This window comes from Ranitomeya variabilis, chromosome 5 (genome assembly GCF_051348905.1).
Source record: "Ranitomeya variabilis isolate aRanVar5 chromosome 5, aRanVar5.hap1, whole genome shotgun sequence".
In the NCBI taxonomy this organism is placed as follows: Eukaryota; Metazoa; Chordata; class Amphibia; order Anura; family Dendrobatidae; genus Ranitomeya; species Ranitomeya variabilis.
In genome coordinates this window covers 348,349,854-348,369,192 of record NC_135236.1, presented here as the reverse complement: position 1 = coordinate 348,369,192, position 19,339 = coordinate 348,349,854, and the positions used below count along the sequence as shown (strand labels likewise).

The 19,339-nt window shown below is 44.6% G+C and overlaps 1 long non-coding RNA gene across 1 annotated transcript in view; it reads left to right on the top strand.

Annotated features, from left to right (window-relative positions):
- The first annotated feature begins 17,720 nt into the window (after positions 1 to 17,720).
- LOC143773658 (uncharacterized) overlaps positions 17,721 to 19,339 on the top strand; it is a 228,609-nt gene continuing 226,990 nt past the window's right edge. The window contains exon 1 of the long non-coding RNA XR_013215283.1: positions 17,721 to 17,825. This is a non-coding gene — a long non-coding RNA (uncharacterized LOC143773658). The remainder of the gene's footprint in view (positions 17,826 to 19,339) is intronic.

Genomic DNA, 19,339 nt, shown 5'->3' with positions numbered 1-19,339 from the left:
TTGGGGCAGGGCAGACCTTGCATTCAATGCATAGGCAAACACTATGGGAGACCCACTTTCTTATAATGGGAATATTTTTCAAGAGGCCCTCCTGTACGTCTCGTGAAAGGGGTATTGGGGTGCTTCCTAATTTTTGGCATCCCAGCCACTCACTGCATAGGCAATAACAGTATAGGAGACCCACTGTTTAATAATGGCCCTTTAAGAATATTAATGCCGCCTGATGCCCCTATAAAAATAGGCTCTGTTACTTTAAGAGTCCCTCCTTCATAAATGAAACAAGATGTGTCTGATGATGTGTCACACACCACATGGCCAGCTAGCGTTGTTAAATGTTAAAATGACATTTCCCAGTGAATGCATTTGTATTATTTGAAAGCAATGCAAAAGCTGAAAAACGCATCAAAAACGCTACGTGTGAACATAGCCAAAGTGGTGGAGGTACATTTTTTTGGGGGGGGTCATTATTTTTCCTTATATACAATTTATTACTCTATAAAGGATGTTCCTTAACATATTTACAAGAAAAATCCATTTTGGTTTCGTTTTTGTATGTTTTAGTGTGCGCCTGTTAAAGTGGCGTCACACTCTGACGACATTGCTCACAGCAGTGACCTGGGAGTCAGAAATGCTTCCAGGGGTCTTCCACATGATGTTCCCATGTAATTTGAGCACTGTTCCCATCAATTTCAGATGTTTTTAGACCCTTAAAGGACCCTCCCGGGGTATCGCTGCAAAAATACTCGGGTTTGCCATAGACTTACATTGGGCTCGTTGCTCGGGTCGAGTACCCGAGTATTCCAATCTGCTCGACCCGAGCAACGAGCGCCCGAGCATTTTAGTGCTCACCCATCACTATATATGATCTTTTGATCGCCGTTATTGTATTTTATTGCAATGTTGCAACGACCAAAAAAACCTAATTCTGGCGTTTTGATTTTTTTCTCGCTACACTGTTTACTGATTGGATTAATTCTTTTTTATATATTGATAAATCGGGTTATTCTAAAAGCGGCGATACCAAATATGTATATATTTGATTTTTTTTATTGTTTTATTTTGAATGGGGCGAATGAGGGGTGCTTTGAACATTTTTTTTTTTGCTTTTTTACTTGCTTTAATAGTCTCCATGGGAGACTATAAGCTGCGATCATCTGATCATGCGATCAGCCCTGCTCTATGCAGCAGAAATGCTAATTTGCTTTGAGGGCCGACTGCTGGGCGGCGTTCATAGCTATCTGGCTATGACAACCACAGGGGTCTCCTGCAGACCCCCAGATGTCATGGCAACGCATCAGCGATCCGCAGTCATGTGACACAGGCGCCGATGGGCGGCGTCAATGAGGCACTTCCTGTACATGCATGTTAAATGCTGCTGTCAGAGCTTGACAGTGGCATTTAACATGTTAACAGCCGCTGGTGTATCGTGATTATACCCGTGGATGTTAGGGTCACATAACAGCTGATCGGATCAGCTGTCATGTGCTGAAAAAGGTGTGGGCTCATCGCCGGAGCCCGCACCAAACAGGGAGAGGCGTCCAATGTCGGATATATGTCATTGGACATTAAAGAGTTAAGGAAAAAACATTATTTATCTTAATATATTCTGACTAGTACCCCTTTTTATATCCAAACACATTTTATATATATAAGATGTTGATTACATGTAAAACAATGTATTTCATGATCAGTTAGACAAGCAGAAAATGTAATCTATGTGTGGGAGCTATCATTTTCCTTTTGGATTGTATTTTTTTTTACTTTTAGGCAACTACATTCACACATTCAAAATATTTTGACAAAGTAATGATGGTGGATAAATAGCTGATGGCTTTTGTTTCCATTGTGCCTCAAAGGTACCATTTTCACAGTGAGCATACAGATGTAGAGACAAGAAAGCCAGAGTGTGGAACAGAAATCTTTATTCCATCTGACGCCATGTATTGAATAACAATTGGTTAAGGAAAATTACCAACAATTGTTCAAGACAAGTGGGTAAACTGGCCACCTCCAGTCTTCATAACTAAGCTGGTGAGCGCTATGTCGTTTGTTGCTTTCCATGTAGTTATCAGAAAAAACTGCTCAGCTTGATCTTTTGACATTGAACTTTTTTGCAGGCATGCATAGTGAGGATGCTGTAGTTGAAATCTCAACTCAACCAAGCTTAGAGAACTCATGTGCAATAAATACAAGCATGCAGTGAATGTAGAAAGTAAACACACCCCTGTAAAATGCCAGGTTTTTGTCATGTAAAAAAGAAGAATTTCAGAACCTTTAATGTCAATTGATAAATGATCTGAAATATTTTTGGGTGGAAAAAGAAATATAAAGAACTAAAATAATGTTATTGCACAAATATGCCCATCCTTAACCCCTTCCCAACATTGGATGTAGCCATACGTCAGAGTCAGTTCGTACTTACTAACCTTTGATGTATGGATACGTCATGGCGAACTCCCGCGCACAGCGGCTGTACACTGGTGATTGCCGCCAGGTGTCAGCTGATTCTGACAGCTCACACCCAGCACTCGGTGCCAGGAGTGTTGCCCGATATTGATCACAGTATTTAGCAGGCAAAAAGAGGGAGGAAGCCCCCTGTGCTCTTGGATGGGCACCCCCGCGATGTCATCACGAGGGGCCTTTCATTGTCATGTTGACCTGATGTCATAATGATCATATCCATGTCACAAGAGCTAGCAAACTTACTACAACATGCTCAGAGCATGCCGTTGTACGTTTGTCTGTCAGTCCAGCTCTGACAGTTAGAAAAGCATAGGAATGCTCCTGCATTCCTATGCATTACAAGCGATCAGGCAGCAAAGAGTGAAAGTCCCATAGCGGGACAAAGTAAAAAACTTTAAAAATTAAAAAAAAAAAAAATGTGAAAAAAATGTTTTTTAAAAAAAAAATCACAAAATAATAAAAAAATAAAAATATATTATACCCATAAATAAATATTTTAGGAAAAAAAAAAAAAAAAAATTACACATATTTGGTATTGCCGAGTACGGAATTACCCATCCTATAAAACTGTTCCACTAGTTAAACTCTTTAGTGAACACAGCAAAAACAAAAAACGAGGCAAAAAACAATGCTTTATCATCATACCGCTGAACAAATGATGAAATAAAAAGCGATCAAAAAGACGAATGTAAATAAAAATAGTATACCAGAAAGCCTCATCTTGTCTTGCAAAATACAAGCTGCATACAACTCCATCAGCAGAAAAATAAAAGTTATAGCTGTAAAGAGATGCAAAAATAATTATTTTTTCTATAAAACAGCTTTTTTAGTGTAAAAGAGCCAAAACATTAAAAAGATGTAAATATGGTATCGCTGTAATTGTACTGACCCAAAGAATAATGCTGCCTTATCAATTTTACCACACGCGGAATGGCATTAAAAAAATCTAAACAATTCCTTAATTGTTGATTTTTGTTCATTCTGCCTCCCAAAATCCAGAATAGAAAGCAATAAAAAAATGTAATCTGTCCAAAAATGGTACTAATAAAAACGTCAACTCGTCCAGCAAAAAGCACTCACATGACTGTCTGAAATATGGAGAAATTATAGCTCTCAAAATAAGGTGATGCAAAAATTAATTGTTGCAAAAAAGAGTCTTTTAGTGTGAGACAGCAGCCAAACATAAAAACTAGTGATGAGCGAATATACTCGTTACTTGAGATTTCCCAAGCACGCTCGTGTGACCTCAGAGTATTTTTTAGTGCTCGGAGATTTAGTTTTCATCGCCGCAGCTGAATGATTTACATCTGTTAGCTAGCATAAGTACATGTGGGAGTTGCCTGGTTGCTAGGGAATCCCCACATGTAATCAAGCTGGCTAAGAGATGTAAATCATTCAGCTGTGGTGAGGAAAACTAAGTCTCCGAGCACTAAAAAATACTTGGAGGTCACTCGAGCGTGCTCGGGAAATCTCGAGTAACGAGTATTGTGATGAAGGAGCAGCCGCCATCCTGGATATGGGGCATAATGCTGGCCTCCTATCAGAGATTGGCCTGACTCCTGTTGTGAATTCTGCTCTTGGGTTCCCTCCGGTGGTTGTTGGCAGTAATGCAGTTGTCCCTGGGTTGCAATCCTGGGCAGGTGTCCCTGCTAATTGCAGCTCTGACTGGGATATTTAGGTGTGCAGGATTCATTAGCCCTTGCCAGTTGTCCATTGTTCTTGGAGGTTTTGCATCTCTGTCTGGTTCCTCCAGCCCTGCTGCCAAATCAGCAAAGATAAGTGTCTGGTTTTGTTTTTACAGCACACATGCTGTGTGCTTTACAATTCTGTACTATTCAATGTTTTTTCTTGTCCAGCTTAGACTGTGTTTGGATATTTCAGTCTAGCTGGATTCTCAGGAGATGCAGATATACATTCCATGTCTTTAGTTAGATGGTGGAATTTTTGTATTATCTGCTGTGGATATTTTTAGGGTTTTAATACTGACCGCTTAGTATTCTGTCCTATCCTTTCTTATTTAGCTAGCGTGGCCTCTTTTGCTAAATCCTGATTTCTGCCTGAATTTGTCTTTCCTCTAATACTCACAGTCAATATTTGTGGGGGGCTGCCTATCCTTTGGGGTTCTGCTCTGAGGCAAGATAGAATTCCCATTTCCATCTATAGGGGTATTTAGTCCTCCGGCTGTGTCGAGGTGTCTAGGATGTGTTAGGTACACCCCATGGCTACTTCTAGTTGCGGTGACAGTTTAGGGTTTGTGGTCAGTACAGGTTCCACCTACTCCTGAGAAAGTCTCATGCGGCTCCAAGGTCACCGGATCATAACAGTACAACTGGCCCACAATGAGTTAAATGCATCTCAGAAGAAGGAAAGAAAGAGCCATTTTTTTTCTGTAGCCTGCTTTGTCTTTTCTTCCCTCTTTTTCTCTGGGTGGCTGAGGAGTCTTGTGCTAGCATGGATGTTCAGGGGTTAGCTTCTCGTGTAGACCAGCTTGCTACTAGGGTACAGAGTATTTCTGATTATATTGTTCAGACTCCAGTTTTAGAGCCTAAGATTCCTACTCCTGATTTGTTTTTTGGGGACAGGTCCAAATTTTTGAGTTTTAAAAACAACTGTAAACTGTTTTTTGCTCTGAGACCTCGATCCTCTGGTGATTCCATTCAGCAGGTTAAAATTGTCATCTCCCTGCTGCGTGGTGATCCTCAGGATTGGGCATTTTCCCTGGAATCTGGGAATCCGGCCTTGCTTAATGTAGACGCCTTTTTTCAGGCTTTAGGATTATTATATGATGAACCAAATTCTGTGGATCAAGCGGAGAAGACCTTGTTGGTCCTGTCTCAGGGTCAAGAAGCGGCAGAATTGTATTGTCAGAAATTTAGAAAATGGTCTGTGTTGACTAAATGGAATGATGATGCTTTGGCGGCAATTTTCAGAAAGGGTCTTTCTGAATCCGTTAATGATGTTATGGTGGGGTTTCCCACTCCTTTCGGTCTGAGTGATTCTATGTCTCTGGCCATTCAGATTGATCGGCGTTTGCGGGAGTGCAGAACTGTGCATGCTGTGGCGTTGTCCTCAGAGCAGATGCCTGAGTCAATGCAGTGTGATAGGATTCTGTCTAGAACGGAACAACAGGGATTCAGATGTCAGAATAGGTTGTGTTTTTATTGTGGCGATGCTTCTCATGTCATTTCAGTCTGCCCTAGGCGTACAAAGAGGATCGCTAGTTCATTTACCATCAGTACTGTACAACCTAAATTTTTATTATCTGTGTCCTTGATCTGCTCATTATCATCATTTTCTGTCATGGCGTTTGTGGATTCAGGTGCAGCCTTGAACTTAATGGACTTTGAGTTTGCCAGGCGTTGTGGTTTTCCTTTGCAGTCTTTGCAAAACCCTATTCCTTTAAGGGGCATTGATGCTACACCTTTGGCTAAAAATAAGCCCCAGTTCTGGACACAGGTGACCATGTGCATGGCGCCAGCCCATCAGGAAGATTGTTGATTTCTGGTGTTGCATAATTTACATGATGCTATCGTGCTGGGTTTTCCGTGGTTGCAGGCACATAATCCTGTGTTGGATTGGAAGTCTATGTCTGTGACTAGTTGGGGATGTCAGGGGGTTCATAATGATGTTCCTTTGATGTCAATCTCCTCTTCTTCCACTTCTGAAATTCCAGAGTTTTTGTCTGATTTTCAGGATGTATTCGATGAGCCCAAGTCCAGTTCCCTTCCACCGCATAGGGACTGTGATTGTGCTATTGACTTGATTCCAGGCTGTAAGTTTCCTAAGGGCCGACTTTTCAACCTGTCTGTGCCTGAACATACCGCCATGCGGAGTTATGTTAAGGAGTCTTTGGAGAAAGGACATATTCGGCCATCTTCTTCACCGTTGGGAGCAGGATTTTTTTTTAGTTGCTAAGAAGGATGGCTCCTTGAGACCCTGTATTGATTATCGCCTCTTGAATAAGATCACGGTCAAGTTTCAATACCCTTTACCTCTGCTTTCCGATTTGTTTGCTAGGATTAAGGGGGCTAGTTGGTTTACTAAGATTGACCTTCGGGGGGCATATAATCTTGTTCGTATTAAGCAGGGTGATGAATGGAAAACTGCGTTTAATACGCCCGAAGGCCATTTTGAATACCTTGTGATGCCATTCGGGCTCTCTAATGCTCCATCTGTTTTTCAGTCCTTCATGCACGATATCTTCCGGACTTATCTTGATAAATTCATGATTGTATATTTGGATGACATTTTAATTTTTTCCGATGATTGGGAGTCTCATGTGAAACAGGTCAGGATGGTATTTCAGATCCTTCGTGATAATGCTTTGTTTGTGAAGGGGTCTAAGTGTCTCTTTGGAGTGCAGAAGGTTTCTTTTTTGGGCTTTATTTTTTCTCCCTCATCTATAGAGATGGATCCGGTTAAGGTTCAGGCCATTCATGATTGGATTCAACCCACATCTGTGAAGAGCCTTCAGAAATTTTTGGGCTTTGCTAATTTTTATCGCCGTTTCATTGCTAACTTCTCCAGTGTGGTTAAACCCTTGACCGATTTGACGAAGAAAGGCGCTGATGTGACGAATTGGTCCTCTGCGGCTGTTTCTGCCTTTCAGGAGCTTAAACGCCGATTTACTTCTGTCCCGGTGTTGTGTCAACCAGATGTTTCTCTTCCGTTTCAGGTTGAGGTTGACGCTTCTGAGATTGGGGCAGGGGCCGTTTTGTCTCAGAGGGATCCTGTTGGTTCCTTGATGAAACCGTGTGCCTTCTTTTCCCGTAAGTTTTCGCCCGCTGAACGCAATTATGATGTCGGCAATCGGGAGTTGTTGGCTATGAAGTGGGCATTTGAGGAGTGGCGACATTGGCTCGAGGGAGCTAAGCACCGTATTGTGGTCTTGACCGATCATAAAAATCTGATTTACCTCGAGTCTGCCAGACAGGCTTGATGGTCCTTGTTTTTTTTCCAGTTTTGATTTTGTGGTCTCGTATCTTCCGGGTTCTAAGAATATTAAAGCTGATGCCCTCTCTAGGAGTTTTTTGCCTGATTCTCCTGAGGTCCTTGAACCGGTTGGCATTCTGAAAGAAGGGGTGGTCCTTTCTGCCATTTCCCCTGATTTACGACGGGTTCTTCAGGAATTTCAGGCTGACAAACCTGACCGCTGTCCAGTGGGGAAACTGTTTGTTCCTGATAGATGGACTAGTAGAGTGATTTCTGAGGTTCATTGTTCCGTGTTGGCTGGCCATCCTGGTATTTTTGGTACCAGAGATTTGGTTGGTAGGTCCTTTTGGTGGCCTTCTTTGTCACGTGATGTGCGTTCTTTTGTGCAGTCCTGTGGGACTTGTGCGCGCGCCAAGCCTTGTTGTTCCCGTGCTAGTGGGTTGCTTTTGCCTTTGCCGGTCCCTGAGAGGCCTTGGACGCATATTTCTATGGATTTTATTTCTGATCTTCCAGTTTCCCAGATGTCTGTCATCTGGGTTGTTTGTGACCGGTTCTCTAAGATGGTCCATTTGGTGCCTTTGCCTAAATTGCCTTCCTCTTCTGATTTGGTTCTGTTGTTTTTTCAGCAGTGTGGTTCGTTTGCATGGTATTCCGGAGAATATTGTGTCCGACAGAGGGTCCCAGTTTGTTTCTCGGTTTTGGCGGTCCTTTTGTGCTAAGCTGGGCATTGATTTGTCCTTTTCTTCCGCATTTCATCCTCAGACAAATGGCCAGACAGAGCGAACTAATCAGACTTTAGAAACTTATCTGAGATGCTTTGTGTCTGCTGATCAGGATGATTGGGTGGCTTTCTTGCCATTGGCCGAGTTTGCCCTTAATAATCGGGCTAGTTCGGCTACTTTGGTTTCGCCCTTCTTTTGTAATTTTGGTTTTCATCCTCGTTTTTCTTCGGGGCAGGTTGAGCCTTCAGACTGTCCTGGTGTGGATTCTGTGGTTGAAAGGTTGCAGCAGATTTGGGCTCATGTGGTGGACAATTTGGTATTGTCTCAGGAGGAGGCTCAACGTTTTGCTAACCATCGTCGGTGTGTTGGTTCCCGGCTTTGGGTTGGGGATCTGGTCTGGTTGTCTTCCCGTCATGTTCCTATGAAGGTTTCTTCCCCTAAGTTTAAGCCTCGCTTTATTGGTCCTTATAGGATTTCTGAGATTATTAATCCGGTGTCTTTTCGATTGGCCCTTCCGGCTTCTTTTGCTATCCATAATGTCTTCCATAGATCTTTATTGCGGAGATATGTGGTGCCCGTTGTTCCCTCTGTTGATCTTCCGGCTCCTGTGTTGGTTGATGGAGTATGTGGTTGAGAAGATTTTGGATTCTCGCTTTTCGAGGCGGAGGCTTCAGTACCTTGTTAAATGGAAGGGTTATGGCCAGGAGGATAATTCTTGGGTTTTTGCCTCTGATGTCCATGCTGCTAATTTGGTCCGTGCCTTTCATCTGGCTTGTCCTGATCGGCCTGGGGGCTCTGGTGAGGGTTCGGTGACCCCTCTTCAAGGGGGGGGGTACTGTTGTGAATTCTGCTCTTGGGTTCCCTCCGGTGGTTGTTGGTAGTAATGCAGTTGTCCCTGGGTTGCAATCCTGGGCAGGTGTCCCTGCTGATTGCAGCTCTGACTGGGATATTTAGGTGTGCAGGATTCATTAGCCCTTGCCAGTTGTCCATTGTTCTTGGAGGTTTTGCATCTCTGTCTGGTTCCTCAAGCCCTGCTGCCAAATCAGCAAAGATAAGTGTCTGGTTTTGTTTCTACAGCCACATGCTGTGTGCTTTACAATTCTGTACTATTCAATGTTTTTTCTTGTCCAGCTTAGACTGTGTTTTGATATTTCAGTCTAGCTGGATTCTCAGGAGATGCAGATATACATTCCATGTCTTTAGTTAGATGGTGGAATTTTTGTATTATCTGCTGTGGATATTTTTAGGGTTTTAATACTGATCGCTTAGTATTCTGTCCTATCCTTTCCTATTTAGCTAGCGTGGCCTCTTTTGCTAAATCCTGATTTCTGCCTGCGTGTGTCTTTCCTCTAATACTCACAGTCAATAATTGTGGGGGGCTGCCTATCCTTTGGGGTTCTGCTCTAAGGCAAGATAGAAATCCCATTTCCATCTAAAGGGGTATTTAGTCCTCCGGCTGTGTCGAGGTGTCTAGGATGTGTTAGGTACACCTCACGGCTACTTCTAGTTGCGGTGACAGTTTAGGGTTTGTGGTCAGTACAGGTTCCACCTACTCCTGAGAAAGTCTCATGCGGCTCCAAGGTCACCGGATCATAACAGACTCCATTTTGTCTCATATCAGAATTCACCTGGTCACACGTCTGCAGGGACATGAGCACTCCTGGCCCCCACCTTTTTCCTACTTGAATGAAGACCCTTTAGTATGGTAATGGACTGAGACCAGTGTAGCAGGCAGATGGCACTTCAAAGCTTGAATGAGGATGCCAAGCCAGCAGGAGGCATTGAGGTGCCTGGGGGCTCAATTAAAGCATACATGCCAGATGGCTACAGGAGGACACGTCTATTGCCTTCCCAGCTGGACCATCTACAACATGAAATTATGAATTATGGATGCATCATCCAAGGTACAGGCTCATAAAAAATATCGTCATCGCCCTGAAGAAATTGCGCATCTGACAGTGCAACTCCCAGGTCAGTGAGCATTCTGGAACCTGAGATATAGAGATCAGCCTCCCACAGCGATCAAATGGGTCCAGGTTTGATCCCTGTATGACCACATGTGCTGGTACCACCCGTGTACTGATCCGATCATCCTGAGAGAAGTTATTCCATTTATTAGGTATTGGGAATAGATTCTGCAGGGAAGCTGAAGGATGGAGATTGTTAGCCCACCCAGGTACAGGGGGGAGGGACACAGAAGGATTAAGAGCTGAGGACACATGGACAGTCAGACACAACAGAAGATGATGATGAAATAAGGAACAGGGCATATGCCACTCAGAGGGGAGCAAGCACATGCTTTTTGGGGGCTGCCCGGCAACTAGAAGTCTTGTACCTGTGGAACGCAGAGCTCCCCGGCCTCCACAAGCGACCTTCTACCTGGCAAATTGACCTCCAGCTTTATACCTCTAAGCCTTGTACTATTATTGTTATATTTTACTCTGACTGTAACCCTTGGTATATTTTTACTGTATATTTCTTGTAATTATCTAGTGCGCCCTTAAGGCAATTAAACCATAATTTTGTTCTGATCCTTTTATTCTGATTGCGAATCTTAGAATACCCAGCGTGGGTAACAGGGCAGTTCCCCAGTGGCCATTTGCTCTAGGTGCAATTCCCTTACTGACCTGAGAGACAAAGGGGGCACCGGAGAGCTGTGCCTGTGCGGTTACGTCACGGATTGGTGACGTGGGAGGAACCAGTTTCCTTCACAAGTATATTCACTCATCAGTCATCACTAATAAAAACTCAATATTAATCCGATAATGCTGTAATCGCACCAACCCAAAGAATAAAGTCGCCTACTCACTTACACCGCACAAGGAATGGCGTAAAAAATAAATAAAACCAATTCTTCACCTATTACTGATTTGTCTATTCTACCTCTCAAAGATCGCAGTAAGGCTTGGCTCACATTTATCCTGTGCTCTGCGCGGAGTGCTTACACCTGGGCTTCCATGTAAATCTCTGAAATATGTGATTCACATGGAACCCCCCGCAGAAGATTCCCTATAATGAGGCAAATGGAGACACTGTGGACGCCATCTAGCCTATGATCCAGCGGTGTCCGTCTTTTTAGGCGCTGGGCTTCTCGGACCTTTCCCGGCACCTGCGCACTGCAGTACTTTGCTCTGCCCTCAACAGGGCAGATAAAGTGCACCTGCACAGTAGCTGTGACAGGAAGCAAGGAAGAAGATGTCATGGTATGAAGATGGGAGGCGCCGGACCGCCCCCCAGGTGAGTATAATCTAACTTGTTTTTCTTAACTTTCAGGTTACATTGGATGCTTATATACAGCATTACAAAATGCTGTAGATAAGCCCCTGATGGTTGTAGCCAGAGCTTATATACGAAAAAGTAGGTGACAGATTCCCTTTAATATTATTATTAATTGTTATAGCGTCATTTATTCCATGTTGTTTTCCATGTGAAAAGGGTATACATAATAAGAACAAGTACAATAATCTTAAAGAATACAAGTCACCAACTGGTACTGGAGGAGAGAGGACCCTGCCTTTAAGGACTCACAGTCTACAAGGGATGGGTGAGGATATAATAGATGAGGGTAGAGCAGATTGTGCAATGGTATAGTGGAACGATAGCTTATGTAGGTTGTAGGACTGTCAGAAGAGGTGATTCTTCAGGTTCATTTTGAAGGTTCCCATGGTGGGCAAGAGTATGATATGTTGGGTTAGACTGTTCCAGAGTAGAGGGCATCTACGGGAGAAATCTAATAAGCGATTGTAGGAAGAGGAGATAAAAGGGGCCATGGGGAGCCAGTGTAGGTATTGACAGAGGGCAGAAGCCAGGAAATAGCAAGGCAACAGTTATATTAGTCAGACAGCAGAGTTTAGGATAGAATGGATGGCTGCCAGAGTGTTCAAAGGGAGGCCACAGAGCAGGAGGTTGCAGTAGGCGAGGCGGGGGATGATGAGGGCATGCATTAGTGTTTTTTGCAAATTCATGGTTTAGGAATGTGGTAATCCAGAAATTAATTTTTGAGTTGGAGTCAGCAGGAAGTGAAAGGGATTGGATCTCAGATTTGATGGAGAGCTCAAAGTCAAGCTTGGGACAGTTGGCAGTCATTGACTTTGATGGATAGGTTAGTTAGGGGGGTTGAATGATATGGTGGAAAGATGATGAATTCGATTTTATCAATGTTAAGTTTTAGAAAATTTTAGAGTTTTTGATGGTGACAGCAACTAGTGTGGGGTTATCGTGGAGATAGCAGTAATTGTAAGGCGGTATATATACATTTACAGTACCAGTTGCCCAGTCACCATTACTTCTCTAAGAAAGATGTGCATGCCCTACACCAGTATGCCACAGACAACATCACCTGTTACTTGAAAAAAATCTATGTCTGCCAGGATGCATTTCACCACAAACATCTGAACGAGCAAGCATGGCCAGGGGCGTTAAATCTCAATGACTATGATGGATGTGGGGGCAGAGATGAAGGGTCTTCTCCATAAGTCATGGAATCCCCAAGGTTTGCTGGGCCCTTGGGGATGTAGAACTAAACCACTATACACCAGAGGATGGAGAACTAAACTACTAGACAACAGGGGTTGGAGAACTAAACTACTAAACACCTAGGGTTGAATAACTAAACCACTACTCTCCAAGGGATGATACGCTAAACCAATAGACACCAAGGGATGGAGATCTAAACTACTAGACACCAGAAGATGGAGAACTAAACTACTAAATATCAGAGGTTGGAGAACTACGCTACTAAACTCCTGTGTTTGGAGAACTAAACTACTACACACAAGAAGACAGAAAACTAAACTGCTAGACAACAGGGGTTAGAGAACTAAACTGCTAAACTGGAAAACTAAACTGCGACAAACCAGTGGATTGAGAACTAAACCACTAAACATCAAGGGATAGTGAACTAAACCACTAGCCAGCAAGGTGTCATTAGACACCAAGTCTTGGAATCCCCAAGGCTTGCGGGACAATCCTCTGTATCTAACACTTCCTCCACTGCTTTTGCCTTCTCCATACCCTCTGGGGCCTCCACCTGCATCCTCAACCACTCCCTTAATGAGATACATATTCCAAAAATGCAGAGAATCCCCCCACCTCTATACTGCAAAGCCAGGGCTCATCACATTCAGGCAGTGTTTAAATTAATATGCTTTGGAGATTGCAGTCACATAGCTCAAGAGTTGTTGACAGATATCCAGTTCGAGTTTGAGCAATGGCTGTCTCCACTGAACTTGGAGGTAGAGAAGGGCATGAAAGTTAATAGTGGCGGGTGGATCGCGATTCCACCCGCCGCTATTGCGGGCACATGTCAGCTGTACAAAACAGTTGACATGTCCCGACTCTGACGTGGGCTCACCGCCGGAGCCCGCATCAAAGCCGGGCTTCTGACCTCGGACGTACTATCCCATCCAAGGTCAGAAAGGGGTTAAAAATTGTGCATCGTGTGTTAATAAAACATTGATACCATATGTGCTACACAAAGGAAAAAAAAAGGAAAAAAATATAAAGTGTATAATTATATGAAAAATTAGGTCTAATATTTCCCCTTAATAGTGTAACATAATATCCTTTTGTAAATTGAATCCCTTAGATGTACGTGTATCCAAGCGAAATATCCACCAAGCTTCTTTGTGCTGCAGTATTTTCTTCTTTCCTCCTATTCTTAATTTTTTCAATTATGTAGAACTTAAGTGTGATAGTGTTTCCCATTTAAATTTTTACAAAATGTTTTGCAGCTTGTGACATATGTACAGATAGTGTTTTTGTTAATGTTATTAATATGTTCCGTGAACCTTGCATATGCATGTCTCTTTGTACTCCCAATATACTTTTAATTTGCATTGTGTGCATCTGATGGTGTAAACTACACATTTAGATTTAAGGTACCGTCACACTCAGCAACTTTGCAAAGAGAACGACAACAATCCGTGACGTTGCAGCGTCCTGGATAGCGATCTCATTGTGTTTGACACGCAGCAGCGATCTGTATCCCGCTGTGATATCGCTGGTCGGAGCTAGAAGTCCAGAACTTTATTTCGTCGCCAGGTCGGCGTGTATCGTCATGTTTGACATCAAAAGCAACGACGCTAACAATGGTTGTAATGGAGCTAACAACCAGCGAGAACGAGAAGTGAGTCGCCGTTACATCACTGGATCGCTCCTGCATCGTTCTGGAGCTGCTGTGTTTGACGTCTCTACAGCGACCTAAACAGCGACGCTCCAGCGATCTAGTTTAGGTCGGCTCGTTGTCTATATCGCCGCAGCGTCGCTGAGTGTGACGGTACCTTTACAGTTTACAAACTAACCAATTTTAAAATGTTCCTTATTGTCTACATCTCCAAATGAATCACAATTTTTAGCATAAGGACATAATTTGCAGTTTCTCTCTTAAAATCCTTTTAGCATGGTGTATTTATACCATGTTATTATTAAATACACTTTGGTTTTTTTATTCTGGTGTGATTTTCTTTCATTTTTCTGTGTTATTATTGCATGTGTTTTTCATAATTTTGGTGTGTGATTTTGTTTATATAAATATATATATATACATATATATATATATATATATATATATATATATATATATATACTGTATATATATATATATATATATATATATATATATATATATATATATATATATATATATATATAATATAGATAATTTGGACATACAACACCATTCTGATTCCAGGCCAGAAGGGGGAGCTCTACACATGACTTCAGGGGAGCTGTTCTCTCTGGTCGGGAGGAGGAGTTAGTTGCTAGGCAGTTGCTAGGCAGTTGGGACGAGTTAGACAGTTGGTGCCAGGCAGCAGACTGGTGCAGTCTGAGGCAGAAGGACGAGTGAGAGGCCATGCAGCTGCAGCTCCTTGATAGCGGGATACAGAAGGAAGAACAGCTTTTATCGAATGTGCCAGAGAGCAAAGCACAGGAGAGTGACAGCAAGGGAGAATAGGCTGCGATTGGCCTAGATCCCTGATAGAGCGCAGATAATAACTGGAAGACCGAGGTTGTGTCATACTCTAGGAAGCACAACAGAAACCGGTAGGACAGCTAGACTACACGTAACCTGTCCGCCCTAATGCCCAGGAGACACACTGACACATAGAGCCCGGGCAGGGGTGGATTAAGGGTAGCCAGGGCCCCGGGCTGTTCAGACACTGTGGGTGCCCCGGTCGTGTGATGGGGTCATGTGATGGGGTCATGTGACGGGGTTATGCGACGGGGTCATGCGACGGGGTCATCATATACCTGAACCAGATTATTCCAGAAAAATAGTTGCTGTGTGAAACTATAACCTGTCAAACATCCTTTGATCTAGTCAATTTACCCTTCAGTTAGGAAGAAAAAAAACAAAAAAACACAATACTATCACCATAAGTGCCAGTATTCACAGGAGATTTGTACTTAGTATGCAGTGTCTGTGTAGAGGTAATACAGTGATCACCGGTGACATTGTACACAGGACCTCTGTATATAGTATACAGTGTATAGTGTCAGTGTATAGGTAACACTGACTCACCAGGGACGTCTCTAGGTGAAGCTCATCTTTCATCCAGCACAGACCGCCATCACTTCATCCAGCCAGGACTCGTCTCTGCAGGAAATAACACAGTTATCTCGAGCTCCGCTTGCAGAACACATTACTTAATTTTTCCTAACTTCAACATTACACCACATGAAGAAAAAGAGGCAACATAGTGTCACTCTACACAGTAACAGGACCGCCCCGCCCCCATTTAAAACAGTGTCCTCAAAAAATAAAATAAATAGATCACTGCAGTAATAATATCCCTTAATTAGCCCCTATTATAATAATAATATCCCCCATCCTGGCCCCGTGCATCTCATTCCTGGCTCCAGCCATATGTTATCCCATCCTGCCCTCATGAGTATCCATTCTGCCCCATATGATCTCCCTGTCCTGCCCCATCAGTCTCCATCATATCCATCCTGCTCAATGATCCTGCACGACCTGTCTCCAATCCTGCCCCATGTCTTTCATTCTGCCGCGTGTCTCAAATCATCTACATTCTGCCCATGTCTCCAATCCTGCCCCATCTGTCTCCAGTCCTGCCCCCAGTGTGTCCAAAATCTCTGCCCCCAGTGTCCAGCATCTCTGCCCCCAATGTCCAGCATCTCTGCCCCCAGTGTGTCCAGCATCTCTGCCCCCAGTGTCCAGCATTTGTGCCCCCAATATCCAGCATCTCTGCCCCCAGTGTGTCCAGCATCCTGCCCCAGTGTGTCCAGCATATTGCCCCCAGTGTGTGCAGCAATCTGCCCCAGTGTCTCCAGCATATTGCCCCCAGTATGTCCAGCATATTGTTCTCAGTGTGTCCAGCAATCTGCCCCAGTGTCTCCAGCAATCTTCCCCAGTGTGTCCAGCATATTGCCGCCAGTGTGTCCAGCTTATTGCCCCCATTGTGTCCAGCATATTGCCCCCAGTGTGTCCAGCATCTCTGCCCCCGGTGTGTCCAGCATACTGGCCCAGGCCCCCGGATTGCCGTTCACAATAAAAATAAAAAAAAGTTCTCCTCACCTGTCAGTGCTCCAGCGGCGAAGCTCCCTCCAGCAGCACGCACTCGCCGGCGACTGACAATGACATCAGACACCGGCGACATGCGCGCTGCGGCTGATGTCAGCTGCCAGCCTCTGATTGGCTGGCGGCTCTTAACTATTGACGTGTGGGCGCTCGCCTGCAAATCAATAGCGTTTAACTGCCACAGCGCTGGCAGGGGCCCGGTGAGCAGATGAGACAGGGCCCGATGCGGGCCCCCTCTGCCCACTGGGCCCATATGCCAGTCAGGCCAGTAATGGCCTGATGGCGGCGGGCAATCTGAGTGGTAGCCCAGGGCTCCCCACACCACTGGGCCCTGGGCTACCGCCCAGATTGACCCTATTATAATTCGCCCCTGAGCCCGGGTCATGATAGAGATCCTGTAAAAAAAAGCTTGAGCCACTTGTCATACGGGTTTGTGTCCTACTTCAACAAAGGACGGAGAGAACTGAGAGGACCTTCCTACAAAGCTATAGGCAGTAAGGGACTAAATCAACACAGCGCTGGAAGGAAGGCTTTTAACTCCACCTGGTAAAGCTGAACTCTGAACTCGCTTCCAAGCCGGCCGGACTCTGCCTGCACCTGTGATCTGATGCCCTGGACTGTGGCTGCCTGCTACCATCAGTAAACCAGGTAACAAGACTGCACAATTGCGTCCTTCGTTCTTTACTGCACCACTCACCATCTTCTATCTATTCACCAGGAGCCCTGGGGACATACTTCACCTGTGGGAAGTTATACCATCTAACATAACATCACCCCAGAGGACCCCTTTAAGCAGCGTTGGTCACCTCTGACCGAATAAAACAGGTGGCGTCACGAACTTTCTTTATTTCAAAAACCCCTTTATAGACCTTCCCTTTAACATGGCGCCAAGGGCCACAGACCGGGTCGTTGCCGTCATGACACATCCATTTAAGTACCGGACCCGGTACCGAGTATCCCACGGCCCTGGCAGGCGACTAACCTACTTAAAGGAACAATCAAGAGAGCTGAGGCTAGAAGGCCTTGAGCTACGCTCTTGCAGCTGTGATAGCTTATTTGTGCAGGGAGTCACCAGTATCCTGAAGCGCAAGACTTGTGGTCTAACAAGAAAATAGAGTTGATTCTCATTTGGACCTGCTGCAGTCATCACAATGACAATCTAAAAGGTTAGGTGAGAACCATACTAGTTACGATATGAATTTTGGCTGACTACAGACCAGTGCTTTGTTTCATAAATATCATTTGTTATATTATTCAGCCAACTTTGCGATTTAGATTGTATTGTATAAGGCAGTGCTTATGTACATACAGCATATCCAAAACAATAATTTGTTTCATTGCATAGCCGTTCAATGCTTTTTTGTGATTTGCGAGTTGTCAAAATTAGTGTTGAGCGATACCGTCCGATACTTGAAAGTATCGGTATCGGAAAGTATCGGCCGATACCGGCAAAATATCGGATCCAATCCGATACCGATACCCGATACCAATACAAGTCAATGGGACTCATGTATCGGACGGTATTCCTGATGGTTCCCAGGGTCTGAAGGAGAGGAAACTCTCCTTCAGGCCCTGGGAACCATATAAATGTGTAAAAGAAAGAATTAAAATAAAAAATATCGCTATACTCACCTCTCCGACGCAGCCGGGACTTCAGCGAGGGAACCGGCAGCGTTGTTTGTTTAAAATTCGCGCTATTACTTGGTTACGTGAATTCCCGGCTTGTGATTGGTCAGGTCGGCCATGTTGCCGGGACGCGGACCAATCACAGCAAGCCGTGACGAAATTACGTCACGGCTTGCTGTGATTGGTCCGCGTCCCGGCAATATGGCCGCCCTGACCAATCACAAGCCGTGACGTCACGGGAGGCTGGACACGCGCTCATTTTAAAATGGGCGCGTGTCCAGCCTCCCGTGACGTCACGGCTTGTGATTGGTTGCGCCGCGGTCAACCAATCACAAGCCGGGAGGCTGGACGCGCTCATTTTAAAATGGGCGCGTGTCCAGCCTCCCGTGACGTCACGGCTTGTGATTGGTTGCGCCGCGGTCAACCAATCACAAGCCGGGAGGCTGGACGCGCTCATTTTAAAATGGGCGCGTGTCCAGCCTCCCGTGACGTCACGGCTTGTGATTGGTTGCGCCGCGGTCAACCAATCACAAGCCGGGAGGCTGGACGCGCTCATTTTAAAATGGGCGCGTGTCCAGCCTCCCGTGACGTCACGGCTTGTGATTGGTCAGGGCGGCCATATTGCCGGGACGCGGACCAATCACAGCAAGCCGTGACGTAATTTCGTCACGGCTTGCTGTGATTGGTCCGCGTCCCGTCAACGTGGCCGACCTGACCAATCACAAGCCGGGAATTCACGTAACCAAGTAATAGCGCGAATTTTAAACAAACAACGCTGCCGGTTCCCTCGCTGAAGTCCCGGCTGCGTCGGAGAGGTGAGTATAGCGATATTTTTTATTTTAATTCTCTCTTTTACACATTTTAACATTAATGTTGTTGCGATACCCGATACCCGATACCACAAGAGTATCGGAATCCCGGTATCGGAATTCCGATACAGCAAGTATCGGCCGATACCCGATACTTGCAGCATCGGAATGCTCAACACTAGTCAAAATGCAAGACATCACACTTTTGATTACTTAAACTGTTAATTGCCAATAAATAACCAGTT